The 21,049-nt window shown below is 36.0% G+C and overlaps 1 protein-coding gene across 2 annotated transcripts in view; it reads left to right on the top strand.

The window, feature by feature from the left end:
* The window catches only part of LOC120428538 (uncharacterized), a 146,295-nt gene that overhangs the window by 36,057 nt on the left and 89,189 nt on the right, over positions 1-21,049 (top strand). The window lies entirely within an intron of this gene.

The raw sequence follows: 21,049 nt of genomic DNA, 5'->3' as shown, positions 1-21,049 counted from the left end.
AAAGTGAATGTAAAAACATGCAAAAAAATTAGATAGGGAAAATGTAATGATAGGAGGAGGTAGAATAGGCCAAATACTACCAAAAACAAACATTAACTAAACAAGATTAATGCAAATTAAAATACTAAAAATGAAACAAGAAAAACATAAAACAAGAGAAGTAAAGTTTTTCGTAGAACAAAAGTTGCTCAAAATGACCTCCTGAACACGGGAAAAATAAATATTTTCGAAAAAAAAATTTGGGCAGTTAAATTTTGCAATTAACTTTATTAATACCGTTATAGTTATTGTTTAAATTTTCATGATTAATTTTGCGTTTCCAGAATTTTGCAAGGCATACTAACCATTATTTGTCAACTCAACAAAATTGTTGAGTGTGCTTCCTTCCATTTCAATGTGATAATCCTTCTCGTAAAAAGCATCATGCATTTAGCCGGCTTTTACTAACGATGTTGAACGCGCACACACACACTCTCACAAACCGAGGTACCGGGCATGCCACAGAAGTGCGCCACCCTGTTACACTCACACTCACACACACAGAACCCGGAGAAACCGGCGCGGTAATTGGATTGTACACGAAAAGAAAGCATTAAGTCTGCGTCAAATGTCTCACCAAAACCGCCGCGGGTAACCGACCCTTTTCGGTTCACCCCTTTCAGACGGGGTGGTTAAGGCCAAAGTGGGAAGTGCGGGATGGGGGGTGGGGGGGATAACCCTCTTTGTTGACTCTGGGAAAAGGAAACCACACACACGTGGCTCACCTCTTAGCGTCTTTGATGGGGGGAAACCCTTTCCATTACACGGGTAATCGACTGGGACCAATATAGACAGAGGTGAGAAAAATGGCGTTCTAACCCGAAAAACACCTCTTGGGGGCCACAGATAAGGGGATGTTTATGCTTTTTTGGTTTGATTGAAATCAATAATATTTTTTCTGTGTGTTTACCAGAAAAGAAGGGGCTACTATGTCCACGCTCCATACAAACATGACTTTTGTTGTATTGGCGAAGAAGTGGTAGTTGGGGTTTGTGACATTTCCAATAAAGTGTCCACGTAGACCCCTGATTTCTAATTCAAACTCAAAATACACAAATAAATCAAACAAATTGAACTTCTTGTTCTACTCAAAACTCCGCTTGTCTATTCACCACGGCAGAGGGCAAAGTAAGCGTGTGGCCACCGCACCGCAGGTGATTGATAAATGCTCGCAATTTATCTGGGGCTAACCGGAGAAAACCAATTTCATTATCGCCACAAAACACACCTGGTCCGGTCGGGGTGCAACATCATCCCCCACCTCTCGCAGTATGGCCTTCACGCTTTCCGTTGAGAGAAGGGGCAGCAAGTTGCTGTACAACAATATTATGCATTATCATTCATCTTACTCACCATCGGTGTGCCAATGATGGAACGAGTTCCTTGGTGGGAAGGATGTTTTGAACTAATTGCAGTTTGGAGAATTTCAACGAATTATAACAAATATACAGTTTTTAATTACTTTTTCGCTATTTGCATTTCATTCATAAGAAATAAGTTTATTTTCAAGGCACAGATATATGTGTCAACCCGACGTCGTCGTGCTATCTTGTCACACCCGCCATTTCGACGTTCCGAGAAAAACGCGTTTTAATGTTTGACCTTGAATAAACAAAAACAAAAGCACGCAATGTAAACAATAACAAACACGTTTTGTTTGGCTGGCAATTATGTGCATTGTCCCGAAGTTTGGTTGAAGTTGGTTGCTGGAGTCCCGAGTTATAATTACAAATGTTTACGGTAGTCTAACCTGTACGTGCGTCAAACGCGTTCTGACCTTAAATCCCTTTGGTCAGTTGTCGCACTTACATCAATTTTCAGGGAGTCACAAGATAGCACGACATGATCGAAATTTCTGTTATATGTAGAGTGACAACAATGCACGGAGTTTTTTCGGTTTGTATTAAATATCCCAGGATTGAAATCGAATTTTGGGGATCTGTGAAGGTCAAAAGATGAGGCATTGTGAGCTGCACAAAATGGCGTTCTTAACTCAATTTGGCCCAAAATGCACGTACGACAAGTTAGCACGACGGCGACGAACTTCGGAAAACGTGTTCAATTTTTTGATATTCATCAGCAAATAATAATAACACTTCAAAAATACATCATTTGTGACGGTACAAATAAGTAATAAACATAAATATTATAATAAGCTGCTCTACTGGTTGGTGCACTTAGTTTAGTAAATTTTGAGGAACGCTTTGGATTACTCAGCACCATTCAGACACCTCCGCTTAGTAGGATGGGAATGGGTATGGGTAATTCTCCGCCAACTAACACAGCAGTTGCCCCGACCCCTCTTCGATTTGCGTGAAACTTAGTCCTGAGGGGTTACTTTTATACCTGAATCACGAATCCGAGGTCCGTTTTTTTTTTACATCGCGTGACGGAGGGGCGGTACGACCCCTTTCATTTTTGACCATGCGAAAAAAAACACCAATATTGCCAATTTTTTTATAATTTGCAGCCTGAAACAATGATGAGATAGAAATTTGGTGTCAAAGGGACTTTTATGTAAAATTCGACGCCAAATTTGATGGCGTACTCAAAATTCCGAAAAAATGTATTTTTCATCGAAAAAAACACTAAAAATGTTTTAAAAACTCTGCCATTTTCCGTAACTCAAATGTAAACATTTTTTGAACATGTAATTTTATGGGAAAACCCTTTAAAATGACCCAGCAGGGTCATCTTTCATTTACAACATAATTTTTCATTTTAAAATTTCGTGTTTTTTTCTTACTTTGCGACTTGAAGGTGCGACAACTTGCCAAAGGAAATTTTTATTAAAGGCGTTCTGTCACACGTACATGTCCAACAAATTGAACCATTTTTAACTCGGAACTCCGGCAACCAGATTTCGTGTGCTGTAGTTTTTGTTTATTCTAAGTTTAAAATGCATTTTTCACGAAACAACAGAATAACGGGTTCGATTACGTCAAAATAACTAAAATATTTTACACGCGACCAAACTCGATTTTTTTAGCACTCTTAGAATTAATCCAACTCGGTAAACCTGGTACAACTTCCCCCCATGAATTTTATTTTTGATTTTTTTTCAGTATTCTGATAATATATTTTTAGAAAGGTCCAGAAACTTTCAAATGCATTTGGACATTGAAAATCGGTTGTTGATGCTCAGAAATCTTTTTAGTTTTCTTATCATTTAAAAAAAATAAGTTTTTGAAAATTATTTAAAAAAAAACCATGACACGAAAAAAAATATAATTTGCAAAAATAAGTCATTCCACCTCAATCAGTGCTAAATGCAGTTCAACATTTTCTGATCAAGCTCAAATTTGGTGGGGCTGTTGGTACCATCTAAACAAAAAAAAATCTCATTTTTCGTCCAAATCTTAAAATCAAACTGCGATATCTATGGAACCGCAATCCAAACGAAGTTTTGATTTTACCTTTGTTTTCCTGAGAAAAAAATAATTTAAATTTATTTAGCCTAAGTAGACTAAAGTTTATTTTTTTTTAATTTTTCATTAGGGTGGGAATATTGATGCTAATCAGAAGAAAAGGTTATTTCAAAAAATCTTTAATGGTTAATCAAGGAAATCGGCTACTCTTAACACTAGTAGGGTAGAGTAGTCATCAATGAGACACGGGGAACAATGATAAAATGGCTCTCACAAGATGTAGTTTCAACCAATCAGGCTCATATTTGGGGGAAAGATGTGTCTACTAGATACACGTCTGCCATAATAGTGGCTTTGGTTATGGAAGCTCCCTTGCAAAGATATTCATACATGTTTGATTCTGGGGTGTAAAAGTAAATTATGACTAAAAATTACATTTTCGCTCATAGGCTGCCATTAACACAAAAACTAATATTTCTCCAAATTTCTTTCGTCATTTCACAGGGCATGAGTTGGGCTACAATGTCCTTTTATTAGGTTTGACCAAAATTTAGAATATACCCAGAATCCAGGGCTGTCTCATTTTTCCCCACTCTTTTCGGCCCATGGGTAACACTTTGATTTTTCTTCATTAAACTTTTGACTTTGGAAATCTTTCAAAACATGAATTGGAGGTGATTTTTGGCATATTTATTGAGTTTGAATTTGATTTAACCAAAAATATAATGTTATTTGGTAGAATATATGGATTTTACAAAATTTAAATCCTTTTTAGTATAACTTTTGTTGATTGAAGTTTCATGTTGACAAAATTGCTTGAAAATGTTCAAAGCAAGTCACCTGCAATGGAACAATATAAAAACATGATGTTTTACTAGAAAAGTATTGATTTTTGTAGAGTGTCTCATTGTTCCCCAGCTGTCTCATTGTTCCTGCCAAGTGCGTCTACAATGAGACAGTTGAATAACTCTGGCTGTAGACGTCAGATCGATCTCATATTTTGGTCAATGTTAGAACAAATTAAAAGAAAGAAAATGCAACAAAAAGCTCTTTAAAACATGCTAATGAAAAAAAATACAAAAATCTTTGAAGTTTAATAACCAAAAGTGTCTCATTGATGACTACCCTACCCTAGGTTTCAAAGATTTCGTGAACTTTAAGTTGTATAAACCATATTTTGTAAACTTCAAATATTAGATCAAAATGGCTAAAAGTGACTTTTGTCCGCAACTTACACAAACTATAATTTTGTCAATCCTCTCCGCCATAGTACAACATTACATTTCAAAACATTTTTGAATCAATCACATTGTAGAGAACAGTTCCCAGAACAATTTAAAAAAAACTGAAATATGCCCAATTTTGTAAAAAAAAAGGTGACTTTCTCCAAAAAACTTTATTTGAATTAACCTTAAAATCCTTTGCTGGAAACCCCGATACGACCGAAAAAAATAGGTTTTCTTTGTACAATTTGTCATGAAAATACAGTAACAGATTACCCGGATACAAATTTGAGCATTAAACAATGCTAAAGAGAAGCCTAATTTTTTATCTTAATGTTCTCGAAAAGATACACGGTGCATTATGTCGACCATGTGTTCAACGATTCCCATCGAAAAAAAATGATATTTGTTGTTAAAAATTGGTAGTGGCAGTGCGTGGCCGAATGGTTACGCTGTCCGCTTTGTAAGCGGATGATTCTGGGTTCGATTCCCATCTGCTCCAACCTTCCATCGGATGAGGAAGTAAAATGTCGGTCCCGGCCTTGGTTGTTAGGTCGTTAAGTCATTCCAGGTGTAGGAGTCGTCTCCATCCCATAAGTACAAATAACACACCAAACCAAGCCTACTCCGGTGGAATCGCTGGCGGTGGTTGGAATCGCAATCCAAAGGTCGTCAGTTCAAACACTGGGGTGGAAGGTTCCTTGGAGTAGAAAGAGGTTTGGGTGCTCTCCCCATTCAAGCCTTCGGACTCCTAGGTTCGAGCAGAAACTTGCAATAGAGACCACAAAAGACCCGGGGGTCGTTAATGTGGATGGTTTGATTTTTTTTATTTTTTTGTTAAAAATTGGTAACTTTACTAGTCTTTTTGGCTCGATACCAAAGCCTCAATTATCCGATGTTTCGATGATCCGGAGTTCGATTTTAAGAAGGTCTGTATGGGACTTCAGATATTTGTTTAAAAAATGATAAGAAATGTATATCCAGTATTTAAGTATTTAAGCTTTTTTGGTTAGAGTAAAGAAATGCTTTCTGTAAGAATTTCTCAATAATGTATTACAAAGTTAAAGTTTCGGCTAAAAATTTGTTATAGTCCTGCTTGATTGAGTTACATATATGTTTTTTCTTTGGTTCAATCTATTTATAAAAAATCAAATAAAAAGAACAAAACAAGTTAAAATAAAAAATCGGATGTCAGTCATCACAAACATTTAACAATATAAAAAAGGAATTTGACAACATCAAAACTTGCAATGTGACTACTGGCTGCTTACAACCTAACTTTTTCAGCTTCAACATGACAATGACGACAACTCCTGCTCCGGTAAGCATACATCAAACGAAACTGTGCGAAGACTTTGGAGCGGATGCCAAGATGTGGGCGCAAAAAAAAATCCTCCGAAAATATGTTCCACAGCGTAGTTTGCACGCACGCACGCACGTAACATCATAGAACAAGTAGACATGTCAACGACGACGACGACGACGACTTCTAGCGACTTCAAGTAGGAGGAGTAACATCAGATGTTCTGATGATGTACGTGTATTTATCATACAAATTTCAAAGCGCCAGGAAATATGGAGAAATCTGATCATTACGCTGTAGACCCAAAAATATCCCGTATGGTTACGGGCTCAGTTTGACACAAAACAGACACACTCACACACGAGTTTGTGATACATCAGAAGGTACACGAAAGCATGGCGAAAAAAAGCAGGAATTCTTTACCCTTTTTTCGCCTGTGTGTGCCCGGCGTGGGTTATGAACTTAAGGGATCCAAAGCCCAGAACGTTATGGAGAATGTAAGTTTCGTGTTGGAGTTAGGAACAAGCAACACTGAGCATTTGAAATAAAAAATGTAATCTTATGTCATATCACAGGTAACTAGAAATGTCTTTGAGACTTATTAATCCATTTTAAATATTTTTCAACATTTTTTTTTTATTATTTAAACTTGCAAGAACAATTAATCAAGTTAAATAAAAAAAACAGGCTTTTTTATTGTGCCAGCAACTGGATTATTTTCTATGTCACGACAAGGAAGGATTTGTCAACCGGTTGTCTCTGGTTTGGGCTGGTTCACCTACATGTACGGGTTACATACACGCAGCCAGTTTGTTACATCTTCTGCATCCGTTGTGGCGTGTGCGAGGGATGACACATGTGCCATGTCATTGCAGAGTGCTGGTTGTTGTGACAACCACCGGCAGCACTGGATTTGAGTCGAAGAGTTGGATCTCTTATTCTTCACGTTTGATCATATTTTTTTGTGATGCACGATATACTTACGTTTTGGAACTATTTAAAAACTTTTGAAAAACCATTAAAAGTTTAAAAAAACTCAAAAAATTCCAGAGAACTTTTTCAAAACAATCAATGCATAATAGGTTTGTTATATGCATAGGACCTTTTGAAAAAGTAAGCAAAAGTTCTGTGTTTGCGGTACAATGAAAATTAACAAAAATATTCAAACAAGTTAAAAATGTATACAAACGCAGGTAAATGCACTTTCATTTTTTTTAACTGGTTGCACTTAAAATTACAATGAAATTTGGGGGAGGGGGGGGGGGATTGAGATTTCCAAAAAAGTGTCCACGTGGTTTATGAATGGTCCTCAAATGAACTTTTATGTAAAATTGGACGCCCGGTTTTGGAAAACCGTATTTTCATTCAACCTTTTCAAACAACCAATCGTTTGAATTTTGTTTATTTGACTGAAGCTGAGATCATCAAAAAATACAATCATAGTTTCAAAAATGGTGCCTTTTTTGTTACTCTACTGTAAAAAATCGGAACATGTCATTTTAAGGGAAATTTAATGTACCTTTCGAACCTGCAATAACCCAAAAGGATCTTTTTTTTTTTCATTTAGATCAAATAAAATAATTTTAGAATTTCGTGTTATGGAACTTTGCAGGATTATTTTCTAGAGTGTAACAATGTTCTACAAAATTGTAGAAAATACAATTGAAAAATGATATATAAGCATTAAGGGGTTGCTGGTTACCATCATATCGCGTTTTTACAGAAAAAGTACAATTTTTGAATCAATTTTTGTATTTTTTTCTGCGAAAATACGGGTTTTCTGATGTCTTAGTTCACCATCAAATCGGGCATTCAATTTTAAATCAAATTCCCTTTGACACTAAATTTCCAAACCATCGCCATCAAATTATTGAAAATTGAAAATTATTGAAGGGGTCGTACCGCCTCTCCGTCACGAGATGTCGAAAAATGGAGCTCGGATTCATGTTAGCCTTGATTAAAAAGAAATGAAAATATTATTTCACGAATGTTTCATATTTTAACATTGAAAATCGGACCATTAGTTGCTGAGATATCGATATTAGAAAACGGTGGGTTGTTTGGGTGAGATTTAGAAAACATAAATTTTCCTGTTTTTAAATCTTTGCATGGCAATATCTCAGCAACGGTCGTATCAACAAAGTTCAAAAAAGAAAAATATAGTGAATTTTCTCAGCTTTTCAAAAATATTTTTTTCAGAGGTGGCAAACATGGGCACTAATTTAAAAAAAAATGAATAACTGTGCCTTTTTTTCAAAAAGGTTGCCTAAAAATGACTAAAAAAAACTTGAAAACGGTGCTTTTTTGAAAATTTTACTTAAGTACTTTTTGATTGCAAATTCGATTTTACATCAAAAATTAAAGTTGAAAATTTGTTGCGGCCAATATTTTCAGTATTGATTCAAAAATGCATAACTCGGTCAAAGATTTTTTGCCCATTCTGGAAATTTCTGAAAAGTTGGCATTTAATATCCCCTAAAGCATAACAGAAAATATAAAAAAGGTTTTTTTTGCAAATCAAGTTTTTGTGACAAAAAGTTAATATAAAAATCACAATTTTTTTACCATGTATCATTTTTTTTTCATTGTGGTCCTTATTCATACCTAAAACTTTGCCGAAGACACCAAATCGATCAAATGATACAGATTTTTGAATTTTTACATAACATTTTTGTGCGGACAGCTGCCAAATTTTTATGGAAAATTATATGGACCTAATGATGCAAAATGGCTTCTTTGGGCTTACCAAAGGCACCAAAAAAGTTTCAGCCGAATATAAAAAAAAATTACAAAAATTAAAATAAAAAAAACTTTTTCGTAGAGAATTGCTTACAGTTTTTTTTCTATAGGTATTTTAATGATGAGGAAGGAACATAAACTTTCAAAATATAAAAGTGATTTTTTTCTCATGACCCATAACGAGCGTAATGCTAAAGTTGGTTGTTGTGATTCATGGATGGTCCCTGACTGTTGAGCTTTGAAGTTTGAATGAAAAAGTCGCAAAAATGTATTGCAAAAAATATCGCTTCAGATTTTCGCCAATAGGTGGCGCAGTTCACGCCCAAATATGTCCAAGTAATTGTCACCCTAATGCACATGCAAATTTTAAATACACCAATGCCACAACTCATTGCGTCATAAACTCCCACGCATTGTCAGTCTAAATAATGCAAACTAAACTTTCATGCTCCATCCGTTACACCAATTACACAAGCATACATAAAACAATTGTCACCAATGCGGAGTGTGCCCCGGCAGGGGGCCCTTTGACATAAACTACAATCATAAGTGGACAATACAAATTCCATTTCAAATGTGGTCCCTGCTGACATTCACACTGAATAAATAGAGAGAGTGAATTGTTTTGCCATATTCCACCGGGGGTGTTGTTGGGAGGTGGGAGATGACGGTTTTGCTAACACTAACCCGAGGGTCGAATATGTGTTACAAAAATATTCATTTATTCAAAACAAGTACAGCATCACGTTTCCAATATGCTGATTCCTCCCACTGACCACAGAGGACTCGTTTTCAATGGGTCACCGTAAAGGTGGTTTTTCAGGAATAGACATGATGGAATAAGGGGATTAGATATCAAATTGTAAATGGGTAATTCTCTACCAACTCACACGAAATCGGGAAAAGTTGCCCCGACCCCTCTTCGATTTGCGTGAAACTTTGTCCTAAGGGGTAACTTTTGTCCCTGATCACGAATCCGAGGTCCGTTTTTTGATATCTCGTGACGGAGGGGCGGTACGACCCCTTCCATTTTTGAACATGCGAAAAAGAGGTGTTTTTCAATAATTTGCAGCCTGAAACGGTGATGAGATAGAAATTTGGTGTCAAAGAGACTTTTATGTAAAATAAGACGCCCGATTTGATGGCGTACTCAGAATTCCGAAAAAACGTATTTTTCATCGAAAAAAACACTAAAAAAGTTTTAAAAATTCTCCCATTTTCCGTTACTCGACTGTAAAAATTTTTGGAACATGTCATTTTATGGGAAATTTAATGTACTTTTCGAATCTACATTGACCCAGAAGGGTAATTTTTTCATTTAGAACAAAATTTTTCATTTTAAAATTTCGTGTTTTTTCTAACTTTGAAGGTTTATTTTTTAGAGTGTAACAATGTTCTACAAAGTTGTAGAGCAGACAATTACAAAAATTTTGATATATAGACATAAGGGGTTTGCTTATAAACATCACAAGTTATCGCGATTTTACGAAAAAAAGTTTTGAAATCGGGCGTCTTATTTTACATAAAAGTCTCTTTGACACCAAATTTCTATCTCATCACCGTTTCAGGCTGCAAATTATTGAAAAACACCTCTTTTTCGCATGTTCAAAAATGGAAGGGGTCGTACCGCCCCTCCGTCACGAGATATCAAAAAACGGACCTCGGATTCGTGATCAGGGACAAAAGTTACCCCTTAGAACAAAGTTTCACGCAAATCGAAGAGGGGTCGGGGCAACTGCTGTGTGAGTTGGCGGAGAATTACCCAAATATATTTAAATAAAATGATTTTTATGAGGAAGAAATAGTTTCCATAATGATACATGTTACACCAAATTACATAAAATAAATCTACCACCGATTTCATTAGCGGAAAATGGCAAAGCAAAAACCCTTTGCCTATTTTTGAGAGGCGCGAATATTTGCACAATAATAATTGAAAAATACCGTTCGTTTCACCGAAACCATGTGTGCTACCCAAATATTCAATTTCAATTATACAGGGATGGACATTGCAAACATAGTTCTTTTTTTATTATTGAATGGGCACATTACATAGATTTAATCAAAATTTGTTTTTTTACCTTCTTTAGACATTAACTTAATTTTATATTTTTTGAACTGCTAGCTTTTATTCAACTTTTCATAGAGTTTTTGCGTTCAAATTTGAAATGACCTATTCACTGTGTTCACTGGGATTCACATTAAATCACCAGAGAGCATAAAAGCACACACTTAAATTAGTTGGAATTTCGATTGGTGAAAATTCAACAACCCAAAAAGAGCAACCGGTCCGCACCTTCCGTGAAATTGGTCACCAGAAATTATTCATACGCGCTGCCCTTTTGTCGGTTGAACGTGCGGGGAACTTCCTAGAACGAAACACTTTTGGCCACCACAACACGTGTGCCCCGGTTCAACCGATCCGGAAGCGGTTCCGCACTGCCGCAGGAACCATTTTGATGCCCCGCTCGCGGATGATTAAATATCATGAATTCAATTAAAATTTTCCCGAGCTGCGACGCGACCGTCGGCAACGGTTAATTGAATTATTATTATTGGATGGGCATTGCAATGAAAAATGCATTAATTTTATTTATCGATCGTACACCGTTTAGGAGGGACGGGTGCTGATTTGCATGCACTTCAATTGTTAGTTTGACTGACGGTGTTATTCTCATTACGTTTTTTTTTATAAACGGCCCCACAAATCACAATTCGTGTTACGTCAACAAGCAGTAAATTTGAATTCAATTATGGAGATTTTTCCTCTTTTTTGCCTGATCATTAGTCCCAATCAAATGAAAGTTTTTTTTATTTTTATACCTACACCCACAGGAAAAAAGTGATGCAAAAAAGGTCATCTTGGTCTTGCTACATTTAATGACAGATTTTGTATCATAAATCACGCTCATCAATAAAACCCCTGTGTTAACTTGACAGCTGTTTGCAGTCCTCACTAATACACCTATACGATGGCACGTACACGAGTTGATGGTGAAAGAAAAAAAGGCGTAAAGAGATATGATAAAATGCTACAAAAATATTAATCCCACCGGTAGTCGCGTACGGGTACTTTGTATAAACTTTGTAAGGACACTTGTAAGAAACGCCAAAACACGTGACTTCCGAAGGGGTATATCTGTGCTTATTCTGTGCAGTCCCTACTTGAGTGTAAGTGGGTTTTTAATTAAACGAAGGATACATTTAAATGAGTTGCTGTCAGGGTAATACTCAATGAAGACAAAATATTTTGGGCGTCAAACAGAGCTTTTTTTAGAATTTTAGAAGAATGAATTGGAATGTACCATGTAAAATCGCTTTTAAATATCCACTGGGGGTTCCCTGGCCGAAATAATTAAACCGTATTTTTTTTGTTTGGCCATTAGGGTGACCTACGCCGTGTTAGGGTGGTCTGAAAAATGGCCATTTTCGTCGATTTTCGCAAAAACCACTTTTTTCAAAAAATCATATCTCCGCGTCATTTAATCCGATTTTAGCTGTCTTAGACGCAAAAGAAAGGTGATGAGTTGGTCTTTCAAAGAAAAATAATAAAAAGTTTCAAAAATTTAGCCTAACATATGAAAAGGGCGTATGAAACTTTAAAATGCCGTTTTGACGGTGTCTGGACCAAAGAGCCTATATCTGGAAATATTTTTATCGGATTCCCCGGACATTTTTACATAACATACTAAAAAATGGGAGGAGTTCATTAACAGGATTCCGAGATATGCTTTTTTGAAAAAAAAATCCGTGTTTTTCGACGCGCCGCACGCAAAAACCGGAATGTGACGAAATCGGCAAAAAATCAACTTATTTCATTAAAACTGCGATAACATTAAAATTTTAGCGATGACCTATACATGTCTGGATACCAAAAGTTGCGTCTTTTAATTACGAAAATTTTGGTACCCAAACATCTATAGGTAATCGCTGAAATTTTAGAGTTATTGCAGTTTTAGTGAAAAAAGTTGATTTTTTGCCAATTTCGTCATTTTCCGGTTTTTGCGCGGGGCTCGTCGAAAAACACGGATTTTATTTTCAAAAAATCATATCTTGGAATCCTGTTAATGAACTCCTCCCATTTTTTAGTATATTAAGTAAAAATGTCCGGGGTATCCGATAAAAATATTTCCAGACATAGGCTCTTTGGTCCAGACACCGTCAAAACGGCATTTTAATGTTTCATACGCCCTTTTCATATGTTAGGCTAGATTTTTGAAACTTTTTATTATTTTTCTTTGAAAGACCAACTCATCACCTTTCTTTTGCGTCTAGGACAGCTAAAATCAGATGAAATGACGCGGAGATATGATTTTTTGAAAAAAGTGGTTTTTGCGAAAATCGACGAAAATGGCCATTTTTCAGACCACCCTAACACGGCGTAGGTCACCCTTATGGCCAAACAAAAAAAAATACGGGTCTAATTATTTCGGCCAGGGAACCCCCAGAAAAATTTTGAGCCCGATCCGAGCACTTTTGTTTTTTTCCATGCTGTTTTCGTGGGGAATTGCTGTATATATAAAAAAAATCGATGGTTTTGTTCGAACGCGAATCAGTTCAATACGGAGCGTCGGATCGAGGTGCTCTTTGTTGCGTTGGGTTCGTTTAAGTCCAAGGAAGGTTTATACGCTAACTAATTGGGTACTAAAGCCCTATGTCAATTTTTATCTACAACGGTAAAAAACACGATCAAAACCCATTTCTGATCACTTTTTTTCATTTTAATGCAAAAAAAATATTGACAAGACAACATTTTTTCGATGGATCAACTATGGTCCCCTTTGGAACGAGCTGTCAAGTAGGACCTTTTCTGTCAAGAAGGACCGCGAGGTTAATTTTTCAAAATTGATTTAAAAATCCATTTTAAACTCTTTGTTGTCGTACAAAGGGTCATTGTCCTCAGAAAAATAAGCTTTATCGCTGTAAACAATAATATCAGCAATCTAAGCTTCATTTTAGGACCCAATTGTCACTTTGGCCACTCTGGAACCGATTCCGGAGAATCGGTAAATTGTATGGAGAAAGTTACGTAAAATCAAATTTTGATCACAGGAGGCTGAATAACATTCCAACGCCCAAGGCTCCAAAAAAGTTGGAACGGTAACTTCAACTCAATGATTCTCGGGCATAACTCAACCAACTGATTCTTCTTTCCAGTGATTTGTTAGGATGTCTAGATGATTCTAGAACTTTGCAGAACTTAATTTGATCAAATCTGTAATTTTTGCGATCAAAAACATCGTTCCAACTTTTTTTTTCACGTGTTTTAAAAAATTCGCCAAAGATTCCGCGGAGGCAGTCTTTTTAAAAAAGGTGGAACGATGTTTTCGGTCGCAAAAATTACAGATTTGATCAAATTAAGATCTGCAAAGTTCTAGAATCATCTAGACATCCTAACAAATCACTGGAAACAAGAATCGTCCCAATTGGTTGAGTAATGCCCGAGAACCAGCGAGTTGAAGTAACCGTTCCACCTTTTTTGGGGGGCTTGGGCGTCCGTGTAAGTTGGACATGCGTTGGGCGTTCCAGTGATAAGCAAAAAAGCAAAAAACGTCAACAAACGCAAAAAAAGGCAGAACGAAGTTTGTCGGGTAATGCTTGTTTACAAATAAAAATATAAAAAGGCTTTTCGAACCCCTAAAACATATAAGACCGTTGCAAATATTTTTTTAAGTTTATGTCGAACCTCCCCTCCCCCCCTCTTCAAAATTGATTCGAAAAATCAGGGGGCAAACATTTTTTTTTCATAAAACTAGAAAATTTTATGGAAATAGAAGTCTAAAAAACTCAAAACAATCTAAAATTCCTTTTTCTGCATTGATAATCATATTTAGCTTGTTTGGGCTCGTTTAAAAATATTTTGAATTTTGCTGCAAAAACTTTTTTTTTTCTCTCAAAAATAAAATTTAGAAATTTTGGTAACTTATTAATGCAAAACAACTGGACGGGTGTATAATGCATATTAAAACACTTTTTTCATTCAAATGTTGAATCCGTGGCCTGTAATTCAATTTTTTTAACTTTTTTATTTTTTTACTTTGGTCAGAGTCATGCGACATAAACTTAACAAAATATTTTTTTCTCAAGCCGGGTGTTCGACATTCAAACAAAAAGTATCTGGGTAATTCAAAATGCTTTATGCATCATTTTTGTTATTAAACCTTTAAAAATTCAATGAATCTAGAAAGAATTTTGTAAATTTTTAAGATCTGTACCGATCTGTGAACCTAATTTTCAAAATTTGTTAAAGGTTATAAAGTCTCTTTTTGACTGAAAGTGCTTGAAAAAGACATAGACATATGTGTTAATAAGTGTAGGCACCGTTGTTTTTCAGTTCAAATACGTCATGTTTTTGTTAAAAAAAAAAACAAACTAGGAAGGGCAAATTCGATTCAATATATGACAGTCCGGAAACAACAGTTCCATCCTGAATAAGTTTGTGTTTACAATCCCAGAAAAGCACACATCACACTGCAAATAAAAATAAAATCCCATTAATATCTCTTCAAAGTAAACAAACCTCCAGAGCACCGGGTTTCGTAACCGTGATTCCCCAGCCACGAACACATAACCTGCTCGCTCGCGCGTCCAGCGAAGCAATAAAAAATAATCAATTTATCAAGTCCACTTTTGCGTGTCACCACGTGCGTAGTCGGCGTTGTAGGTTCCCCGGATTTACCGAAAACGTCCGAAAACAACCCGCCAACAGAGTGACTTTGCTGTCTGCTGGTCGAAAATCCTTTGAAAACCGACTCTCACTTAATCTTGGCACGTTAGTGAATAAATAAGCATTAATATACTCTAAGACACTCGGCTGTTTCTACTGTAGTGAGTTGCCATTCTGCCAAAGAACGAACACATGTTGTTGGGACTCAAAATTTCAGTCCAGGAAAGGCCGTTTGCCAAACTCTTGGAGTCGTGCTATTGGTCAGAGGTTTTCAAGCAGACTGATGATTGAAACTTTTTTCTTTTATTGAAACAATCATAGCTTCGATCAAAACTTGGGTAAAACGAAGATCGAATGTTTCAGGATTTTTTTTATACATGAACAAGTAGCTACATGTAATTTGTGACCTTAAGTGCACATTTTAACCGAAACATTTTCTTAGACCCTGAGTAAATTTCCACCTCCTTTCAACACTTTCTACCCAAACAGCCAAACAAAATCCAACCAAAAGTTAACTCTGAGGCGGTTGCTCCTCGAAGGCTAATTAGCCTAACCTTCCTCCTTCCGAGAAGAATTTCACCTCCGGTGGAGGACCTCTGGCTTCCCTTCTCAGCCACGGTTCCAAAGCCATGCATCTCCCCTTAACAGTCCTCGACGGGGCTGCGGCGGCGGTGTGGTGATGAATAAAGTACGAAATGATTTATGGAAGTTTTTCCCCGGCTTTCATTTTCGGCTCGTTTGCACACCACGCCACGTTTCCCACCCTGCCTCAAGTACCCCGATGGCAGGCGGGAAATATTTTTTCAACGATAGAATAAAATGTAAATTATAGACCCGAGCGAATGCTTCCGTTCGAGATTCGCGGAAAAGCGCGGGAAAAGGCGAAAAAACAACATCAATGAATCCGGTGAATATAGCGGAAGAGAACCATCTTTCTTAGCCTCAGCCGTTTCGAAAACATTTTCCACGCTGTCAGCGCTAATCTTTTGCTAAGACTGTGGCCACTGTGGGACACTTAAATAATTTGAGTTGTTATAAGTTTGCGTCGATTTCCAACATTAAATTTGATAACTCTCCATTTTGTGTGCAAAGATGTCAACAAGAAAATCAAAAATCAAATTTCATGTTTCGGCACTTTGATTGAACAAATTAATAAAACTCAGCAAAATATGGATTTCTTCAATTTCAAAATATTCTTCAATTTCTTCGCTTTTGTGAAATCTTGTGACATGTCTCATCTTTTCACAGCAGAGCAATTCTCTACGAAATGAGCCTTTTGCCTTCCTCACTGAGGTAAGGCTATAATCCTGCTCTAAAAATGAACTTTGTATAAAAACGTCGTAGACCCACTTCATGTATACATATCGACTCAGAATCGAAAACTGAACAAATGTCTGTGTGTATGTGTGTGTGTATGTATGTATGTGACCAACAAACTAGCTCATGTTTCTCGGCACTGGTTGAACCGATTTGACCCGAACCTGTTGCATTCGACTTGGTTTAGGGTCCCATAGATCAAGTTTTATACAGATTGAAGTTTCGATAAGTAGTTCAAAAGTTATGTATAAAAATGTGTTTTCACATATATCCGGATCTCACTTAAATGTATGTAAACTATGTCCGGGTCCATCATCCGACCCATCGTTGATTAGATTATCAAAAGAACTTTCCAACGAGTCCAAAACATTGAAGATCTGGCAACCCTGTCTCGAGATATGCCCACTTAAGTTTTATTGATGTACTTTTTGGAAGCCGGATCTGACTTAAATGTATGTAAGCAATGTTTGGATCCAACATCCAACCCATCGTTGGTTAGGTTATCAAAAGACCTTTCCAACGAGTCCAAAACATTGAAGATCTGGCAACCCTGTCTCGAGATATGTACACTTAAGTGACATTTATGTACTTTTTTGAAGCTGGATCTCACTTAAATGTATATAAACTATGTCCGGATGCACCAACTCACCCATCGTTGGTTAGATTATCAAAAAAAAATTCCAACGAGTTCAAAACATTGAAGATCTGGCAACCCTGTTTCGAGATATGGTCACTTAAGTGACAATTATGTACTTTTTTGAAGCTGGATCTCACTTAAATGTATGTAAACTATGTCCGGATGCACCATCTCACCAATCGTTGGTTAGATTATTAAAAGACCTTTCCAACGAGTTCAAAACATTGAAGATCTGGCAACCCTGTCTCGAGATATGTACACTTAAGTGACATTTATGTACTTTTTGGATGCCGGATCTCACTTAAATTTATGTAAACTATGTCCGGATCCACCATACGACCCATCGTTGGTTAGGTTATCAAAAGACCTTTCCAAAGAGTTCAAAACATTGAAGATCTGGCAACCCTGTCTCGAGATATGTACACTTAAGTGACATTTATGTACTTTTTGGATGCCGGATCTCACTTATGTTAACAAATTTATGTAAACTATGTCACAAATTTATGTAAACTATGTCCGGATCCACCATCCAACCCATCGTTGGTTAGGTTATCAAAAAAAAATTCCAACGAGTTCAAAACATTGAAGATCTGGCAACCCTGTTTCGAGATATGTTTACTTAAGTGACATTTATGTACTTTTTTATTCCGGATCTAAAAAATAGATGAAATTTTTGTACAATTCCATCATATCAGCCATTGTTGGTAATAAGTGAGGAAGGCTCCAACCACATAGGTGGATTAAGTTAGTTTTTAAAATTTCAAAACCTCAGAGAGCATTCTGTGAACGGATCACATTTCCCAGAAGTGGAGGAAGGATGCGTGGACATTAGAGTGTAACAAAAATGACTTTTTGGCGAGCATTCAAGGGTTTGTTCCGGTGGGCATACTAAGCCCAAATCCAAAATATGAGCTTGATTGGACGTAACAGGAGCTGGCGCTTTGCATTTGAATTTTAAATGGGATTTAACCCGTAAAATAAGATTTTTTCAAAATGTCACTTTTTGAGGCATTTTGGCCACTGAAGCGTTTATTTTCAACATCATTGGCGTGTAGGCCAGATCCTTGCGCATCTTTTGGTATATATAACATTGAAATTTGGAGCACCCTGGAGCTCGGTACAGACCTTCAAAGTTTGGCATTTTTTTTTCGAAAAATTGACCCCAGCAAAATCAAATGGCGTCTAGGGCGTTGCGAGGCGCGACGCATATCTTTTTGGTTTTTTTTTTGTATTTTGTAGGACAGACAACATTTTGCAATTTTCGTGAGTCTTTTTGTAACATCTTAAGCTATTTACTCAAAAAATCGTAACATCACCTTAAAATCTAACTTTTAAAATTAAAAAATCGAAAAATCTCATTGAAAGTGCGTTTTTTTTTTTGTTTCAGTGTATTTTATCCGTCCAACTTCCTACAAGTTTGTCTTTGACCACTTTTTGCTACACAGAAAAAAATAATGTAAATTTGGAAGCTTTAATTTTGAAAGGTTGAATATTACCTCTTTTATGATGTAATTTTACCTCTATTTAGACTGAAAAAGTGACATTACACCAGAAAAGATGTAAAATTAAACATTTCCAGAGGTAAAATTACACCTTTTTTCTGACATAAAAGATGTACCCCTTCCCAGATGTAAAATTACCATGATTTTTTTTTCTGTGTACAATGCAATGACTTCGAGGAACAGTAATTTTTAAATTGCAAAACTTACGCCCTTCTAAAAATTCATTGTCGAGTGCAACTTGCTCCATATACACAAAAATGGCTTATATAGGCCTAGAATAACATGTCTACAAAGTTTCATTGAAATCAGAGCGGGTCGGGTACAACCGATTCCTTTTTTGGCATGGAATAGCTCTATAATTTAAAATACAAATGATCCAGATAGCTCCATTGCCGTCTAAAAATGGTAAAGTGTCCTTACAAAAGTGGTATGTGAAATTCAAAAATCTGATTCTTTTGAAGGATTTTTTTAGTCGGTTTGGTGTCTCAGGGGAATATTTTTTTGCTGATTTAAAAAAAATATTTTCTGTCATACAAAATAAATTTCAAAACAGCACTTTTTTTTTCAATGTGTTATGGGAACATAAAATGCGATCTTTCCAAAAATGTCAGAAAGGGCAAAACATCTTTGACCTTTTTCTAAAAATAGTGAATTTGCATTAAAAATAAAAAAAAGGTCAAAACATTTTTTTCACTACATTTTATCATGTTAAGTCAAATTTGCAATCACAAAGTACCTAGGAATTTTTTTGATAAAGTGCACCGTTTTTAAGCTATAGCGATTGTAACCCTCTACTGCCCAAATTTTTTTTTCGAAAACTTTTATTTTTTCCGTGTTTAGGAGGTCATTTTGAGCAACTTTTGTTCTACGAAATACTTTACTTCTATTGTTTTTATTTTTATTTTTTTGTTTCATTTTTAGTATTTTATTTTTCATTCATCTTGTTTAGTTTATGTTTGTTTTTAGTAGTAGGGGAAATAAACCTATTTTAAGCCTAATAAGCGGTCTTGTTTGAATGATGCTGGATAATCTGGAGTGTTCCTTGAAATTCAGTAAAACCAAGTACACCAACGAATAGAGCAACTTTTTGTGAACATTTCTGTTTATTTTCACTTTTATTAAAAGTTATGCTATTCCTTTTACAAGCATTTTAAAAAAATATTTCAAAAACGCATTCTAATCAGTCGTGTGCATTGGGCCACGCCCATTTTTCTATTTTCAGCTTAGTTCTTTTTTTCTTCCAACGTTCGTTTGGGTCTGCTTCGTGCTGCCAAAATTGATGAAATTTTGAGCGAACACTCACGAAAAGTAGCATTTATAGAGAAAGTTTCCTGGCAACACCACAAGCGCTGCTTGTGGTGTTGGTGGCCACCCTTTGTGCTTTATTTGCTTTCGCTTCTCGCTCGGTTTTCTCCAGCCTTCGTTTGGAATGGGTGGTCAAAATTGAAACGTCAAAAGACATAGCGCGTTTGTTTTTTTGATGGTGCTTGCTAATTATTCACATTTTTCGGGATTATTTTTCAAGTGAGTGACTAAGTAATGGTGAAAGGAACATGTTGCCGGTAGTTGGAAGCAATTTTATATTTTAAGCGCTTTAAAATCGTTAGCGCAAGTGAAATGATATTGATGGCGACTTTCGTTAAGCAGTCAACCTCTGATCTTGCGTGTGGATGTGTGTGCCACCAAAATGATGAGAAATGGTCTCGCAAAATAGAAATTATGATCAAAAGTGCATTAAATTTGATCTTTTTGGCCAGTGAGTGGCATACATTTGCGTGCTTACTCGAGGCGGTGCTGTTGCTGGTAAGTTTACAGCCTAAATAGTATTTTTGGAGCTTTAATCGAGCATCAAACTCTCCATATGACGAAGATAGGTGTTTGATTAGAAAGGGTATATTTCCCCTATTTGGCCTATTCTACAACCTCCTATCATTACATTTTACCTATCTAATTTTTTCATGTTTTTACAGTCACTTTTCGAATTTTTTACTTATTTTTCAAATTTTCTGCTATAAAATGGCCCCATTATAATTTAAATTGAAAAAAATGCGTAGAGGCATAGTCTGGAACACAACAAAAATCACTGCATACTTATTTTTATATAAAATATAAGAAATGTTAGTAAAAAACACAGCCAAAGTTGACCCCTAGAAAATGACATATTTAAAAACATTACTAAAGTCACATACAACAAGTCAAACTTCCAACCCTTTAATTTTCTAAAGTTTTAAGAGTTCTTCTTTCTAATGCTTTT

This window comes from Culex pipiens, chromosome 2, assembly GCF_016801865.2.
Source record: "Culex pipiens pallens isolate TS chromosome 2, TS_CPP_V2, whole genome shotgun sequence".
NCBI classification, from domain to species: domain Eukaryota; kingdom Metazoa; phylum Arthropoda; class Insecta; order Diptera; family Culicidae; genus Culex; species Culex pipiens.
This window is presented reverse-complemented; position numbering and strand designations above follow the sequence as displayed.